At 45.4% G+C, this 18084-nt stretch overlaps 1 long non-coding RNA gene across 1 annotated transcript; it reads right to left on the reverse strand.

Annotated features, from left to right (window-relative positions):
• Positions 1-8218: 8218 nt before the first annotated feature.
• Positions 8219-8928, reverse strand: LOC129060362 (uncharacterized). Its single transcript, XR_008526988.2, has 2 exons — positions 8802-8928; positions 8219-8441 (listed from the first exon to the last, which is right to left on the reverse strand). It is a non-coding gene; the product is annotated as an uncharacterized LOC129060362 (long non-coding RNA).
• Between the last annotated feature and the right edge of the window lie 9156 nt (positions 8929-18084).

Consider the following 18084-nt stretch of genomic DNA (forward strand, 5'->3'; position numbering starts at 1 on the left):
CCTAGCAAAGAATTCTTCCTTGCCTCTTCCAGCTTCTTGTGGCTCCTGGAAATCTGTAGTGTTCCTTGGCTTGTATACGTATGCCTCCAATCTCTGCCTCTGGCTTCGCATGGCCTTCTCCCCTGGGTGTCTGTGTCTCTGTTTCTGTCCAAATTTCTCTCTGCCTCCCGGGTTCAAGTGATTTTTGTGCCTCAGCCTCTCAAAGAGTTGGGACTACAGGTGTATACCATCTCGCCCAGCTAATTTTTATATTTTTAGTAGAGAGGGGGTTTCACTATGTTGGCCAGCCTGGTCTCGAACTCCTGAGCTCAGGTGATGCCACCCACCTCAGCCTCCCAAAGTGCTGGATTACAGATGTGAGTCACCGTGCCTGGCCAAAATTTCTCTTTTCTTGTAACACCACCAGTCATTGGATTTAGGGGCCACCCTAATCCAGTTTGACCTCATCTTGACTTGATTACCTCTGCAAAGGGCGTATTTCCAAATAAGGTCCCATTCACAGGCTTCTGGGCGAAGATGAATTTTGGGGGGCCACTATTCAACCCAGTAGAATTGGTAATACTCAAAAGAGGGTAAAGTTGTTTCCAATTAGTGCACCTACTCTTGTCAGTCTCGCTGGGTCTGGAAACCCCACCACAGCAGTGTCCCTCTGGTTCCATCACCCTTTTTGGAAACTCCACACTTACCCAGATATAGGGAGCTTTCTATGCACAGACTGCAGGCACCCAACTCTACCAGACCAGCCTGGCGTCCTCCCAGACCTGCTGACCCTAGTGACCTTCCCTCCCAGTCTGAGTGGTCTCAGTGAAAGCTCCCATTCCTCCCACTGTGGCAAAGCCCTGGCCACAGACTCGGCCACCACAGACCAAGGAGTGCCTATGTGCACAGCCCACTGACAGAGGCTTCGGCTTCCACAACGTGGAGCAGTACTGGGAAGCTGACGCCCTATGGGGATTTTGAGAGAAGATGGAAAGAAGTCAGCAGATAAGTCACTCGCCTTTCCTCCCCAACAACAGACTGTTTCAAATGCAGTAGGTTTCTCTGGCCTCTCTTGAGACGTCCTGTGAGAATGAGCAACCTGCTGTGTTTGTTGCAAGCTGTGACAAGCTCAGCAGTCCCTCCCCTGCTCTTTGTTCTCCCTCCTTCCCTGCCCATCTCTCCTTTTCTATCACTCCTGCCTCTCTTGGATTGTATATTTCAGTAAGACATTAGCGTGCAAGCTTTTGCCTCCAGCTGTGTTCTAGGCTAGGATACAACCTTCTCAGATCTCATAGTAGAATGTTCCTAGATGTACTCAAAATAAAACAAAAAACTCCAGCCACTTGAGAGCCATTGTCCAGCTTATTATACTCCTTTTTGGATCCAAAGGGAGACCTTTGTCTATGATCCCGTTAGCCTATTAGCAAAAGGTCTGGAGTGAAAAGCGTAAAAGCATGTCTGGGAGAGGTCATGAAGGGGCCTATAGAATTGGCTATTTTTCTCATCGACTCCATTGTGGATTATTTTACATACAGTAAACATACATTCAATCCATTTTGATAATTTTGCACACCTATGAAACCACAACCACAATCAAAATAGAAAACATCTCTATTACCTCCAAAAGATTCTTTGTGTCACTTTGCACAGGGTCTCCCAGCCCCAGGGACCAATGATCTTTTTGTCACTGTAGACTGGTTTTCATTTACACAAATGAAGTCATGCCATATGTATGCTTGTGTGCCTGGCTTCTTCCACTCAGCATCATTTTGAGATTGATCCATGTTGTTGTGTGTATTAGAACTTTGCTCTTTCATATTGCTGAATAGTATTGCATTGTGTGGGTATATCTAATTATTAATCTATTCACCTGTTGATGGGTCCACACCCTCGCCCCGACTTTGGCTATTACAAATAAATCTGCTATAAATATTTGTGTACAAGTCTTTGTGTGAACATATATTTTCATTTCTCTTGGATAAATACCTAGTGGAATGGCTGGGTCTTACTGGAGGTAGGTGCATGGTTAACTTTTTACAAAACCACCAAACTTTTACAAAGCAGCCGTACCATTTCCACAAGCAATGGTTAGATGTCTAGTTATTCCACGTCCTCATCAACACTTGGTACTGCTAAATTTTAAAATTTTAGCCATTTTTATCAATGGGTAATGGTATCACATTGTGGTTTTAAGTACAGACACCTGATGACAAATAATATTGGCATTTTTTCATGTGTTTATTGGCCATTTTTATACATCCTTGTGTGAGTGTCTGTTCAAATAGATGGCCCATTTAAAAACAATGGGTTATTTGTCTTACTATGAAGATGTAACAGTTTTCTATGTTGTGAATATTTTCTCCCATTTTCTGATTTGTCTGTTTTCTTGTTTTGTTTGTTTTTGTTTTTTGTTTTTTGTTTTGAGACAGAGTCTCACTCTGTCACCCAGGCTGGAGTGCAGTGGTGCGATCTTGGCTCACTGCAACCTCTGTCTCCTGGGTTCAAGCAATTCTCCCACCTCAGTCTCCCGAGTAGCTGGGATTACAGGCGTGCACCACCATGCCCAGCTAATTTTGTATTTTTAGTTTCACTATGTCGGCCAGGCTGGTCTTGAACTCCCGACTTCAGGCGATCCACCCACCTCAGCTTCCCAAAGTGTGAAGATTACAGGCGTGAGCCACCGCATCTGGCCCATCGCTTTGTTTTCGTAATGGTATCTTTCAATGAGCAAGAGTTTTAAATGTTAATAAAGTCCAATTCATCAAGTTAGTACGAAAATTCCATGCTTTTATTTGTTCTATATAGGAGATCCTTGCCTTCCACCAAGTCACAAAGACTTTCATCTGTTTTCTTCCAAGAATTTTAATAGTAATTTTAGCTTTTGTATTCAGTTCCATGCAGTTCTATGATTCAATTAGAGTTAACTTCTGATTGATGTCCATTTTTTCCATATGGGTAACCTAACCTTAACTTATGTGGATGTATAATAACATCTCAAATATCAAGTGTCCAAAATTAAACTTCAATTTTCATTCCTCGCTATCTCTAATAAGCCACTTAATCCTTCCACAAGTCCTGCTGCAGCCACTGCTCCCTCCCTGACTTTACCCCCTAGCACCAACCCCACTCTGCTCAAGGTCCCCACAGTCTCCTGCTATGCTTCAAGCCCACCAGGCTCTCTGACCTCAGGGCCTGTGCACTAGCCACCATTCCCCCAGGAATTTGCCTGGTTCGCTTCCTGACTTCTTCGTATTCTGCCCAAATGTCCCTTTTCAGTGAGATCGTCATTGACACCCTTATTGGTAATAGCAATATCCACACCTAGTATAACCTATTTCCTTTCACGTTTATTTTTTAACATAGCACTTATTATTTTCCTAGATACAAGATGGTTGACTCATTTAAAAACAGATTGTCTTCCATAAGTAGTGTATGAGCTCCACAAGAGCAGGGATTTGGGTCTGTTTTATTCTTGACTGTCTCCCTAGCCCCAAGAGCAGTGCTTGACCTAGTTGGTATTCAATAAACATGCACTGAATGAACGAACAGTTCTGATTCTTTGGTGGTTCCTGCTCTAGACCTCCTGTAAACGTCCTGAGCTTTGAGGCCTGGCTACATCTAGCCTGGGAGGTGGAGCTGGGCCCACCCGGGTCTGAGGTGGCAGAGAAGCATCTAATGGGGCAGGATCCCCCCACCAGTGGCTGCCTGTCACCCAGAGACTGACCTTCCTCCTCCAGCTTTCATTAAAACACTCTGTTAGACCAAGTGGGGCTACATGCCACTGTCCCTGTTCTCCCTAATATTTCTTGCAGGAGATCGTTATGGGGAAACACCCTGAATAACTCAAATAATAAAGCTTCCTATGCAAAAACTGCAGGGGGTACTGGGCTTTAGGATGTGATTGGTGGTGGGGGTTTGTTTACTCATTTACTTTTCTGTCAGCCTTGTAATGTGAGGTGTGGAGCCAAAAATTAACTTGTTATGAGAAATAAAGTAGTATTTCTTCCACACCCGAGTTTGGGATTTGAGAGACATAGACTTTAGGAACCTGTTTGCAGTCTGGGGCTCAGCAGAATGCAGGTTGGCTTGACCTTCTCTTCAGGCTGTGTCCTCACCAGGTTCTTCGACTTTTCATGAGGACATCTCTCCTGCCTAGAGCCAGCTTCATAGAGGTGTGACTTGTGCAGTCCCACAGGGCTCCACTCTTAGAAGGGAGCTTCAGTTGGTTTAATGCTCTGTTGTCACCATCTTGATATTCCTAATTTTTGAACAAGGAACCCTGTATTTTCATTTTGTCCTGGATCTCACAATTCATGCAGCCAGTCCTGACCCTGCCTCTTGCTCAGCACCTTTAAGCACACAGCACTGAAGCCCAGAACAGTTATTAATATGCTTTCCTGAACTCACTGATGCTGAAGAGTTTGCAGAGCTTGCTCAGCAATAATAGGTCTGACCACCCATCGGGCCCTCCAAAACCCACTCAGCTAACAAGCTGAGATGTGTCCCCAAAGGGCATCATCTTGGCTCCCTGTAGAACTGATTTCCCATGCTCACTTTGGCCTGAAGCGCCCTATTCTGCAAGAGGACATCATATGAAATAGCCCTGAAAAGTCACTGTGGTCCATCCAAAGGAATTCACTGAGGATCCTTTTGAAGGCATTACATGCACCCGAGAAATTTCTCTCTGATCTCAGCACACAGAATGCTTAGCCTTCTCCTGAGCAGTTGTATTCTCTTTTCAGAAAAAAAGTACTAGCGGCTGGGCACGGTGGCTCACGGCTGTAATCCCAGCACTTTGGGAGGCCAAGGTGGGTGGATAACTTGAAGCCAGGAGTTCGAGACCAGACTGGGCAACATGGTGAAACCCCCGTCTCTACTGAAAATACAAAAATTAGCCGGGCATGGTGGCGCATGCCTGTAGTCCCAGATACTGGGTGGCTGAGGCACAAGAATCACTTGAATCTGGGAGGTCGAGGCTGCAGTGAGCTGAGATCGTGTCACTGCACTCCAGACTGGGTGACAGAGCAGAACTCTGTCTCAAAAAAAAAAAAAAAAAAGAAAGAAAGAAAGAAAGAAATTAGGGACACTGTGAGCCACACAGCTCACTGTTGCCTTCATTATCTTGCTATTAGGAAGCTAAGAACCAACTCTGCCAGCACTGCTAGCAAGCATAGAGCCCGCAGAGCACACATTTTGTGGCTCCATTTTCTCTTTCCTGTCCTCATTTCCCTTTTGCCTCTGTTTTCTCATCCATTTGTCTAAAGTTTTATTTTATTCTGTATATTTTCTTTTCTTTTTTTTTTTTTGCATAGAGTCTTGCTCTGTCGCCCAGGCTGGAGGGCAGTGGTATGATATTGGCTCACTGTAACCTCCACCTCCTGGGCTCAAGTGATCCTCCCACCTCAGCCTCCTGAGTAGCTGGGACTACAGGCGCACACTGCCATGCCCAGCTATTATGTTGCCCAGGCTGGTCTCAAACTCTTGAGCTCAAGTGATCTGCCTACCTTGACCTCCCAAAGTGCTGGGATTACAGGTGTGAACCACCACACCCAGCCTGTACATATTTTCATAAGTCATCTCACACCCTTTCTAGAAAAAATAATAAAAAATTAATACTAAAATAAATCAAATCCTGCAGAATTAAGCCTCTCTTCCCATAAAATCCCTATAACACAAAAAGATGTTTCAAAACTTGCTCACTTAAACTGAATTGCCCACAACAGAATTCTGGCACAACAGTGACTGGAGTCATGGGATTTGCTCTGCAGGGACCTGAGCCTGGTGTTGAAATGCTTCCAGGCCAGCAAGACCCCGTGACACCCTGAAGTCAGCTGCTCAGGGCTCTTGGAGAGGAAATCATTACCACCCTCTTCTTCTTTTTTAAAAGCAAAACAAACCCAAATCAACTCACTGGCCACTGGACAGATAAATGCTCCATGGCCTTTTCTGATACCCAAACACAGTGCAATTAGTCTAGCAGGTGGATTCTGCCTCACTGCTCCAGCTCTGCAGGAAAGAGCGGGGCACAGTGAGCCAGCCACGAAGTTAACTTGCTATACCTGTGGCTGACCATTTGACACAAAGCACAAAGGATGGGCTAGGCACAGTGGCTCATGCCTGTAATCTCAGCACTTTGGGAGACCAAGGTGGGTGGATCGTCTGAGGTCAGGAGTTCCAGACTGGCCTGGCCAACATGGGAACCCTGTCTCTACTAAAAATACAAAAATTGGCCAGGCATGGTGGTGTACCCCTATAGTCCCAGCTACTCGGGAGGCTAAGGCAGGTGAATTGCTTGAATTCAGGAGGCAGAGGTCGCAGTGAGCCAAGATTGAGCCACTGAACTCCAGCCTGGGGAACAGAGAGAGACTCTGTCTCCAAAAAAAAAAAACCAAAAAATAAAAAACCATGCAGGAAGGATGGATGAGGATGAGGCATCACATTATTTAATCATGATGTGTTAGGCAGCATGAAAGGGAGAGCAGGGCCTTCTCAATTTCAGACATTCTTGCACCATCCCCATGGTTTTTGTCATACCTGTTTACCCCTTATATTTTCCACTTAATATTTATCTTTGAATCTACTAGCTATACTTTAATCTCACCCTAGGCAACAGTACCCATGAAATCAGGAATTCTATATGCTAGCTATGTTTTTTCCTAATCTATCATAAATATTTACCTATTACAAATTTTAAAATGTGTTCAAGTACCTCCTAATGTCATCTCACATACTACTAGATGGGCCACACTCTGAGACACATCAAAGGAGAAACTTGATCCTGGGTCTCATAGACCCAGGAAGCTGTTGGCCATACTGGGATTTGGTGAATTACCGAACCTGTTCTTTAAAAGGGTCTGCATATATATATATATATATATATATATATATATATATATATATATATATGCACACACACATACATTATTGTAAACAGACATCACTGAATATCATAAATGTAATTGACCAAAAAAGTGAATAAAATCAGCAAACACTTGTATATTGATTCCACCTTCTTAAGTAATGGAAGTAGGTCAGCCGGTTTTTCATCTGCTTCAAGCATCATTTACTTAGAGATTTTGTTTTAAGTTGAATAACTTTTCCTTCTGAACTCCTCTCTTCTAAATCTCATGAATAAATGGGGATTAGGTAGTTACACTAAGTTAAAGTGCTATTTTCAAAGAATAAAGAATAGCTAATGTATGTAGATCTAGAAAAAAAAATTACGTTTGGGAAAACCAAATACTCATAGGGTAGAGACTTTTACACCATTACAGTTTCTGTTTCTACGTTTCTTCTGATAAAATTGAGCCTTTAAAACAAGTATGTTTACTAACGCCAATAGAGCAACGTTTGTAATGCCCTTTAGAAACAATGCTGGCAGTGGGCAGGGCGCAGTGGCTCATGCCTGTAATCCCGGCACTTTGGGAGGCCGAGGTGGGTGGTCACCTGAGGTCGGCAGTTCGAGACCAGCCTGACCAACGTGGAGAAACCCTGTCTCTACCAAAAATACAAAAAATTAGCTGGGCATGGTGGCACCTGCCTGTAATCCCAGCTACCTGGGAGGCTGAGGCAGGAGAATCGTTTGAACCCAGGAGGCAGAGGTTGCAGTGAGCCGAGATTGTGCCATTGCACTCCAGCCTGGGCAACAAGAGCAAAACTCCATCTCAAAAAGAAAAAGAAAAAGAAAAAAGAAACAATGCTGGCTGTTGTATTATGTTCTGTATTTATTTTATAAATAGTACTTGTTCGCTCAGCTTACCAACTGCCAGTAAAATAAAGTTTTATTCATAAAATAACAGCAAATGTTGTGGCCTGAGGGAAACTGTACTCCAAAGTGGGCTGGAAGGAATCCCTGTGGCATTAAGAATGCTAATGGAGAAGGGTGGGGAACCTGACAGAAAGAAGCTGGAGAGAATATTTTCAGGCTGTGTTTTCACACCACACTGGGCACACAGGGAGAAGGGGGAAGATGACCTCTATGTAAGGGTTGGAAAATGGGGTTGGTGGTGTTTTGTCATGGCACAACTCAAGATACGAAGGGAAAAGAGAAAAAAAATTAGAAAAATAATTTTTCTGCAAGATCAATAAAAAGCTTATTTATCAGCAACAAAACAAGGATAGGAGGCTTTACCTGGAGACCTGGGTGGTGTTAGAGCTGAGCTCTAGGGCTAGCCCAGAGAAGTTTGTAAAGTGATGCTAATTATTTAATTGGGCATGAGCAGAAAGGACACATGACAGATTTCTGAGAGATACTGCATTTAGTCAGCTAGAAGTTCCAATTCATGGCTTCAGGGTGAAGATTTGGTGAGATAAGGGCATTGTGGGAAGGCAGGACCATTCAGCACAAAGCCAGGAGCCAAGGCGAGGGCTGAAGAAGCCAGGCAGATATCTGAGGACTCACCCCCCTGGCGATGGAGGTGGGGGCTGAGGCAGCAGCTTTCTCTGGCTTGAATCATAGCAGCCTACAGAAAATGGCAAAAGAAGGGAAATTGGAAATTTCAAGGGATTTGCCAATTCTTTGTGAACTGTTATGGTGGAAGCAGGGGCTACGGGGTAGAGCTAAGAGAGAGCTGCGCCTGCCCCAGGTGACCAAGGGAGATTAGAAGGCAATGGGGCTTCCACAGAAATTTTGTTACAGTAGTTAGGCAGATATGAGCAGGGCAGGAGAGGCCCTCTGCCCCCACCAGGAATGTCAGGGGACCATCAGGTGATGGTCAAGCCGTTGTTAAGCTGTCTCTCTAAAATAATAATTGGTCGCAGCACCAAGGAAAGGTTGTCTCCCAATAGATAGAAACATCTGAAATTGGTGATTAGCAACTTACGAATAAGATATCAGGAGTTGGGTGAGTGGACTCAAGCATGCCCACTAAGAGGCAAAATAGCGTAGCTTAACTGGTTTAGCTTCCTCTAGGAGCACTGCGCTGGTAAGGGAAGAACACCTCAAGTGAGCATGCGTACAACCTCAGTAAACATACTGCGCATGCTTCCCCTCCCAGGTGCTGGCCGACCACCACGCATGCGGACAGCCCAACCCAAGAGAAGGATCAGGGGAGAAGGGCTGCAACCCCCAGAAGCATACCAACATATAAAACCCCAAGTCAAAGGTCAAACAGCACACTTGACTCAAGTTGTCCGCTTGGCCCTCTTCCAAGTGTACTTTCTTTCATTCCCGCCATAAAACTTTTTAATAAACTTTCACTCCTGCTGTAAAACTTGCCTTGGTCTCTCACTCTACCTTATGCCCCCTTGGTTGAATTCTTTCTTCTGAGGAGGCAAGAACTGAGGTTGTTGCAGACCCGTATGGATTCACTGCTGGTAACAATTTGACAATTAAAAAATAAATTTAGGGGCAGGGCACAGTGGCTCACACCGGTAATCCCTCACGCCGGTAATCTCAGCACTTTAGGAGGCTAAGATAGGCGGATCACTTGAGGTCAGGCGTTCAGGACCAGCCTGGCCAACATGGCAAAACCCCGTCTCTACTAAGAGTACAAAAATTAGCTGGGCGTGGTGGCATACGCCTATAGTCCCAGCTACTCGGGAGGTTGAGGCAGGAGAATGGCTTGAATCTGGGAGATGGAGGTTGCAGTGAGCTGAGATTATGCCACTGTACTCCAGCCTGGGTGACAGACTGAGACTCTATCTCAAAAAACTAATAAATAAATAAATATAGGCCTGGTGTGGTGGCTCATGCCTGTAAACCCAGCACTTTGGGAGGATGAAATGGCAGGATTGCTTGATGCTAGGAGTTCAAGACCAGCTTGGGCAACAAAACAAGATCCTATCTCTAAAAACAAAATTTTAAAAATTTAGAGGACGCTTCAAAGAGCCCCTCTGTCCACACTTAAACTACATTTGGTGAACTGAAGACAGGGAAGAAAGAGTCTAGACATTACAGCCTCCATGGTCCCCTCCCCCTCCTCTTCCTCATAGTGATCACAGGAACCTAACAACGTGACATGTTCGTGATGTGATGGAAAGTTCCTTAAAGCACAATTCAGCAGTCATGTGCTTGAGGGTGGCAAATAAAGAATTTGTATGTGTGTATGTGCATGCAAGAAAGAAAGTTCATCCTGACATTGTGTTAGTAAATTGCTAGAAAAACCCAAGTGTCCATCATTAAGGGAGACGTTAAATTCATTATAAGGCAGTTAGGCACTGGGATACTATTCAGCTGTTAAAACGACCAAGGTAGATCTCTGTATCACAGTTGGATCAGGATATCCGAAGAGCCTCTCTGTATTCCATTTAGGAGGCTTTTACTGTAGGGAGTTATTGGAAAGGCTGAAAGAGTGGAGGTCAGGGAAGCTGCTGCTGGTGACCTCAGCCTGAAGGACCAATGTGAGAAGTTCACACAGGTTATAGAAGTGAACTGGGGCCTGCTCATCCAGTGCAGTAAAACCAGATACTCACACTGAGGTTTTTGCAGTGATAGAAAAGAAGGCATTTACTGCAGGGTGCCAAGCAAGGGAAATCGTCAGCTTATGCTTAAGTCTCTGTACTCCTTGATGGCTTGCAGGTAAGGTTTTTAAGGGCAGGGGTAAATGTCAGGAAAACAGAAGCTACAGGCAAATCATAAATCAATACATGGAGGCTCCACATTGGTTTTGGCCGAAAAGGGTGAGATATATTGAAGCAAGGGGTTTACACGTCATAGGTAGATTTAAACATCTTCTGGTTTGCAATTGGCTAAGGAAGAGAAACTTTGTTTAAAAATGTGAAGCCAGTAGAGTTAACTGGTTAGGGGGAGTGACTTTCTCCAAGCCCTTCAGGAAAAAAACTTAGAACAAAGGACAATAAAGTTTAGTCTTCATTTCCCCCTTATCTGGGGTCTACCTGCCATGCCCCTGATCCATTTGGGGGGGTCTTCAGTTGGGGGGTCCAAGCCTCTGAAGGACAACTCAGGGACATACGTGAAGATACTATCTTTAATTTCTATAGGGAAAGCAAACATCTCTGGGACTCCAACTTCTTTAGCTATTGTTTTAGGCTACTATCACCTTCTTGCTTAACAAGTTATTTATTTACTTCTCAGGGATAGCTAGACGCCTGCAATTTCCTCTGAAGGAACTTAAGATTTATTTCCATGCTCAGGGTCCACAGGCCTCTAAAAAAAGGGAGGGTCCGTGCTCCATCTCACACAAGGTTGTGGCGGGCCGCTGGAACCTCATGTCTCCCACATGCCTAGAGGGAGCAGCCTCCAGAGGAGAATGGCCTCTCTCCTTCCTTCTTGCAGATATTGAGCAGGAACCTTTTGCAGGCCAACTTGAACCCGGAACCATGGGATGAAAGGGACTCTGGGAAATGTAGTTCCGGCGTCTCACATGGGAGCCCGCAGAATGGGCACCGGTGATGGACAGTTAACTGCAGACTGCCCGTGCAGCCTGAGCGTGCTGCGAGGAAAAGGGATGAATGCCCACCAGACTCCACAGGGATGGCCTCTAGGGAGGGGGATTTCAAATGGGAAGGGAGAAGAGGCTATGAAGAGAGAGAGCTATCCTCTCTCTCTCTCTCTTCTCTCTCTCTTTCTTTCTTTCTATTTGAGACGGAGTCTCCTTCTGTCGCCCAGGCTGGAGTGCAGTGGCGCGATCTCGGCTCACTGCAAGCTCCGCCTCTGGGTTCACGCCATTCCCCTGCCTCAGCTTCCCGAGTAGCTGGGACTACAGGCGCCCGCCACCACGCCCGGCTAAATTTTTGTATTTTTAGTAGAGACGGGGTTTCACCGTGGTCTCGATCTCCTGACCTCTTGATCCGCCCGCCTCGGCCTCCCAAAGTGCTGGGATTACAAGCGTGAGCCACCGCGCCCGGCCCACTTCTTTATTTTTAAGCAGCTTTGTCGGGATATATTTGAATACGATAGCATTCACCCACGTGAAGTGTGCAGTACAGAATTTTTTCAGTATGTTCATAGGCTTTTGCAACTATCACCAGAGCGTTCACTTTTAATTACGTACTTTTCTGTGTTGATTAAAACTATGGTTACAAGCCTTCATTACTCAATAAATATGATAGAGCCAGGCTGTAACCAAACTTGGTGATTTTGCTGGAGTAATTAAAATAGGGTTGCCGGATAAAATACAGAACGTTCAGTTAATTGTGAATGTCAGATAAACAGTGAATAATTTTCTAGTGTCAGTGTGTCTCGAATATTGCATAGGACTTATACTAAAATTATACGTTGTTTATCTGAAATTCAAATTTAACTGAATGTTCTGTTTTTGTTTTTTGCTGAATCTGGCAACTTAAATGTTAAGCATACACGGACCATGTGACCCAGCCATTCCACTTCTAAGAGTTTACTAGAGAGAACAGAAAACATATGTCTACACCAAATCTGTATGCAAATGTTTATAGCAGCTTTATTAATAAGAACCCAAAAGTAGGAATGGCCTGTCAACAGGTGAGTAGATGAACAAACTATGGCACCCAAACATAGGAGTACTACTCGACAATAAAAATTAATGAACTATGGATACATGGTAATAACATGCAGGACTCTCAAAAACATTCCGCTGAGTGAAAGAAGCCAGACTCAAACTGTGAGCTTCTAGAACAGGCAACATTAATCTATAGCGAGAGAAAGCAGACCAGCGAGTGCTGTGGACCAGAGGCTGGGGGATTGCTTGCAAAGAGGCAAGAGAGAACTTTCTTGGGTGATGGAATTGTCCTATATCTCGAGGGTGGCAGTGTTTACGCAGGTGTATACAGTTGTCAAAACTCGCTGAACCCCATTGGAAATAGGTGTATTTTACTGCTCATAAATTATACCTCAACAATAAGGGATTCAAAGAATACGGACATAAATTTTGCACCAAATAGCAGTGAATTAGCAGCGTACGTTTAGAGCTCCAATCAGCATGTGCTTGGTAGTGGATCTGACAATCAGCAGTGTTATTTAGTTTAATAAATCGGAATAAAGATATGCTTCTTCTTTCATCTTTCAGATTTTGTCACATTTGTCCAGAGCTGATAGTTTTATAGCCTAGATCCCACTAAATTTATTTGACTGAGAATTGTCCATACCAACAAAGAAAGGCTCACTTTGTTCAATGAGAAATCTCCCTTCAGTCCACAAACTATGTATTAATTGTCTTCTTTGGGCTGGGCTTCACGCCAAGCTGCGGTCAGATTTACTGGCGATTCATGCGGCTGATGGCTGAGCAGTGTGGGGAGGGGGAGACAGACATTAAGCAAATAAACATGTAAATGTCATGGGCATAAATGATACAGCATTACATTACCAGACTTTGGAGTGCCTCATTCTTCCTCCTGCTCTCCTAAGGGAGAGCTCACACAGGCCCTGCCATGCCAACTTCTACCTTCATCTGTGGGGGTGAAAGCTGAGAGTCACCATTGTTCACGCCTCTCTTGCTAACTTTCTTTGGGGCAGCCATACCCACAGCTCAGAGACTGCCTTTTCACACAGTCCCCAGCCTATCTTGCAGCTTGAGGTAGCCCCTGTCAGTTCTCCCAGGTGAGAGGGCAGAAGTGACTTTCAGCAAGGTAGTTTCAAGCTGCTGGAGTGTGTCCTTTTAACCCTTGTGCTCTTTCTCCCTCCTCCTGGAAGGTGGATGGTAAAAAGGGCCTGGAGCTTCAGCTGTCATCGTGGATCAGGTGGCATCCTTAAGGATGGATGTCATGTGCAAAGATGGCAGAGCAGAAGACAGAGGGAGTCTGGGTTTCTGGTGTTCAAGAAGCTGCCATCATTCTGGTTCTGGACCACTCACCTATGGAACCCATGATGGGAGAGAGAAAAAAACTCTGTAGCTTGAGCTTCTGTTATTTTGGGTCTCATTATTACGTTCAGCCAAGCCTAACTGATGCAGAGGGGTTCGGGTCTATCTGTTTGGCTGGTGAGTCTTTTTTTTTTTTTTTTTTTTTTTGAGACAGAGTCTCGCTCTGTCACCCAGGCTGGAGTGCAGTGGCATGATCCCGCCACCATGCCCAGCTAATTTTTTGTATTTTTAGTAGAGACGGGGTTTCACCGTGTTAGCTAGGACAGTCTCGATTTCCTGACCTCGTGATCCGCCCGCCTCCGCCTCCGAAAGTGCTGGGATTACAGGTCTGAGCCACCGCGCCCGGTCTGGCTGGTGAGCCTTACACTGTAAATTGAAGTTCTTGATGGTTGTGGGGAGGTGAAATGGGAGAAGGCCTGGAGACGAGAGTGAGTAGTGAGAGAGGAAAAGAACTGATTCAAGTCTGGGTGGGGCGTGAAGGAGTCAAGGGTTGGGTGAGGAGAGGGATTTTTGGTGGGAGGTCGGAGGCAAGGCATGGACAGCCTCAAGATGTAAGAAATACTGAAAAACGAGGGAAATGGGGCAAGAGGTCTTTAAAATGTGCTGCTCTCACCCAGGTCCCCCTGTTGGTGGCATCCACAGCAAATGGGGCTGCACTTAGGCCCAGCTTGGTATTTGCCAGCATACTAGTGACATTTTCCCTATTACTGAAGGCTAGTGAGACCATAGCCCTGATTCCCAGCCCCAACAGTGGGTTTCTGCTTAGGTGGGAGGCACGGGGCAAGGACAAGAGGAGAGGAAGGGCCTGTGTGGGGCACCCAAGATGTCCAGGGCAAAGCAGAAGAATTGTAAGGACAAGTCTTTTTTCACTTAGGTGCAAGTTTGTAAAAGAGTAAGCGTCTACACAAAGAATTGCACACAAATGTTTATAGCAGCTTTATTCACAAGTACCAAAAACTGGAACAACGCAGGCTCATCAGCAAATGGATGGATAAACAGATTAGAGTAAATCCATAAAATGGCACACTACTAACAATAAAAAAGAAACAGCAAACAACTGACACAAAGAACCAAATGAATGACTTTCAAAACAGTTATTTCCAGTGAAAGCAGCCAGGCCAAAAGACTCCATGGTACATGATTCCTTTCTTATGAAAGTTCTAGAAAATGCAATCTAATCTATAGTAACAGAAAGGCAGGTCAGTGACTGCCCAGGGATGGAGGGAAGGAGCCTTGGCTGCAGGGGTCCTGAGGAAACTTTGGGAGCTGGATATCCTGGATCTTGAGGTTGGTGGGGCTTTCACAATCCACCAATTCCTCCAAACTGTACACATTACAATTTACTGTATGTAAATTATATCTCAGTCAAGTTTATTTAAAGAACAGAGTCTGTGGGGGGAATTTAATTTAAAAATAAGCACTGTTGCCGGGCGCAGTGGCTCACATCTGTAATCCCAGCACTTTGGGAGGCCAAGGCAGGTGGATCACTTGAGGTCAGGAGTTCGAGACCAGCCTGCCCAACATGGTGAAACCCTGTCTCTACTAAAAATACAAAAATTAGTCGGACGTGGTGCACGCATCTATAATCCCAGCTACTCGGGAGGCTGAGGCAGGAGAATCGCTTGAACCTGGGAGGCAGAGGTTGCAGTGAGCTGAGATTGTACCATTGCACTCCAGCCTGGGTGACAAGAGTGAAACTCTCTCAGAAAAAAAAAAAAAAAAAAATACTGTTAGTGGAGAGTGTTGGTAGGGATAGGAATAGGAAGAGACTATTATTTCTAAAGAACCCAGTTCTGCTTGAGAACCTACCCAAAAAGCAAGAGATGGAACTGTACTCTTGTCTCTTCTGTAGCTCAGAATGGAATGGGTTTGTTGACTTTGATTCTCCTTACAACATAATCAAAAAAATACTATCCTTGTGTTTGGAAGAGATACAGAGCATATTTGTGGCAATCGTGGCCAAATCAAGTTTAATGAAACTCATGGTGAGAATGGCCTCGCTCTCACTCTGCCTTCTTCTTCTTTTTTTTTTTTTTTTTGGAGACAGAGTTTTGCTCTTGTTGCCCAGGCTGGAGTGCAATGGCTCCATCAATCTCGGCTCACCACAACCTCTGCCTCCCTGGTTCAAGCAATTCTCCTGACTCAGCCTCCCGGGTAGCTGGGATTACAGGTGCCTGCCACCAAGCCCAGCTGATTTTTGTATTTTTAGTAGAGATGGGGTTTCGCCATGTTAACCAGGCTGGTCTCAAACTCCTGACTTCAGGTGATCCACCCACCTCGGCCTTCCAAAGTGCTGGAATTACATGCATGAGCCACTGTGCCCAGCATGCCCTGCCTTCTTGCCTCTGACTTTGCCAGTCTATTGGCTCTTGTGGGACAAGCCCACAGCATCCATCTGGCCAAGATGGCAACCTGTGCCCCAGCCTGCTTCCATTCAGCATGGGAAGGAAGAGACCCTTGTTCATAAGTAAGCAAGTATCCTATCCTACTCAGCAGCAGTGCAAAGACATGCTCTCCCTTCCCCACATCTTGTGGCTGGGGTCACTTGGCAGTACTGTGACACATTACTCTTCAACAAGGTGGCTTCCCTAACTGACCAAGTGTTTGGCCCTGAAGTCAATAAAGTGTTAAAAGTTAGTGAAGAGAATGGAGGAAGAGAAGGAAGGAGAGAAGGGGCAAGTAAAAGAAAGAGTTCTTTAAGAGATCAGAGTGGCTTTGAACTCAAGTGTGTTTCCTAGAACACAATGCTGTGTCCAGGCTGCCCGCGCAGGGCCAACTAGCATTGGTCACTTCAGTACAAATGCTGTAAGGGAAAATAGTGAGTCCAGAGACTGGAACAGGGGATCACATTCAGATTGAAGTTGAAGGGATAACCTCTCTGAAGTGATATTTGAGCTAAGACTTGAAGGAGAAGTTTACTCAGGTGAGTGGGTGAAAGTGGGTCCTTGTGGAGGAATTATAAAGAGAAAACCACCCGGGCAGAGCCCTGAATGATTCCAGTCTTAAAGTGGCCAGGGAGGGGAGGAGGGTTTGGCAAAAGAGGCCAGGAAGGAGTGTCCAAAGAGGGGACAGAGAACCAGGAGGGGGCAGAGTCACAGGAGTCAACAGAAGAGAATGCCTCAAGAAGGAGGGTCTATTCACCTGAGAAAAATAACATAAAAGGAGATAATTCAAGAAATATATATATAAAAGAGGGTCTAGCAGGTGCGGTTCTTAGATGCGACAATGGAATTCGCCTTTTGCTAGATAACCCAAAAGGAACAGTTTAGAGAATGTTGATTTCTCAGACAGACTCTCCGGGAGAACCAGGAACTAGATCTTGTAAACTATACCTCAACAATGAACAACACCCACGTCCTCACAGAGCTGGTCTGGTGGAAGTGCCACTGCTGCTGCTGGCCTGGGCGTGAGCTGACCCCACCACCTTTGGACATGAGCTGTACGGCAGGTACTGCTGCTCCTCCCAGCTTGGAGATGGCTGAAGCTGCCCTCTGCGGTGGGCATGGCTAGGCCTGTGGTACTTAAAGCCTTGGGTAGGTCAACGATGTCATAATAATAAGAACACAGACATCTGTAACTGGGGCAACAAGAGTTTCCTTGCATAAGGATAGGGTAGAACAGAGTTGCCACTTAGCACAATTTCCAGGGGCTCCACAGACCACAGTATTATTGTGCCCCTGGGATCACATGACACAGTGGCTCTGCAGGAGACACTTAAGTGCTGATGTGGTTCTCTCCTCTCCCTCCACCAAAATAGCATAAAAGGCAGTGAGCCCTGGTTCTGAACATCTCTGCCCTAGAAGATTCCTCATTTCTCATGGGCTCCTGTACTTAAAGACTTTGGGTACAATTTCATAATAAACTAATGCAGCCATGGGGAGCCATGTCCACCAACTCATGTCCTTCTTTATGGCTTGCTTTCTGATTTGGAAGTGAAGTGAATTGAAAGTAACTTAAGCCAAGTCCAAGTCTTCTTTCTTGCCACTGTTCACACGTGGTCAGCAGGGGCCTGGCCCATTTCCCTCACAGTTGCCAGGATGGATTCTGCAGCTCGCCTCCTTCATTGGGCCACCAGCTTCCAGATCCACCATCTGCCATTGTATCTGGTTGGCAACGTGTAGGTCACATGCCTGTGCTGTAGCTGCAAGGGAGGCTGGGGACAAGATCTGGCTTCCACAGGTGGTAGGTAGATAGAGACTCACACGGAATAAATGTTCAAAAGTACTGGGTGGATAAAAAGAGTGGCAGATGTCCATTAGACAGGCCTCAGAAGATAATTAGTCATTTCTGTCAGGTCTCACCTTTTCCTTTCTGGAACCGGATCTGGAGAGGATGGCCCTCACCTTTCCCACTACAAGGGTTAGGCCAG

This window comes from Pongo abelii, chromosome 6 (genome assembly GCF_028885655.2).
Source record: "Pongo abelii isolate AG06213 chromosome 6, NHGRI_mPonAbe1-v2.0_pri, whole genome shotgun sequence".
Taxonomy (NCBI): domain Eukaryota; kingdom Metazoa; phylum Chordata; class Mammalia; order Primates; family Hominidae; genus Pongo; species Pongo abelii.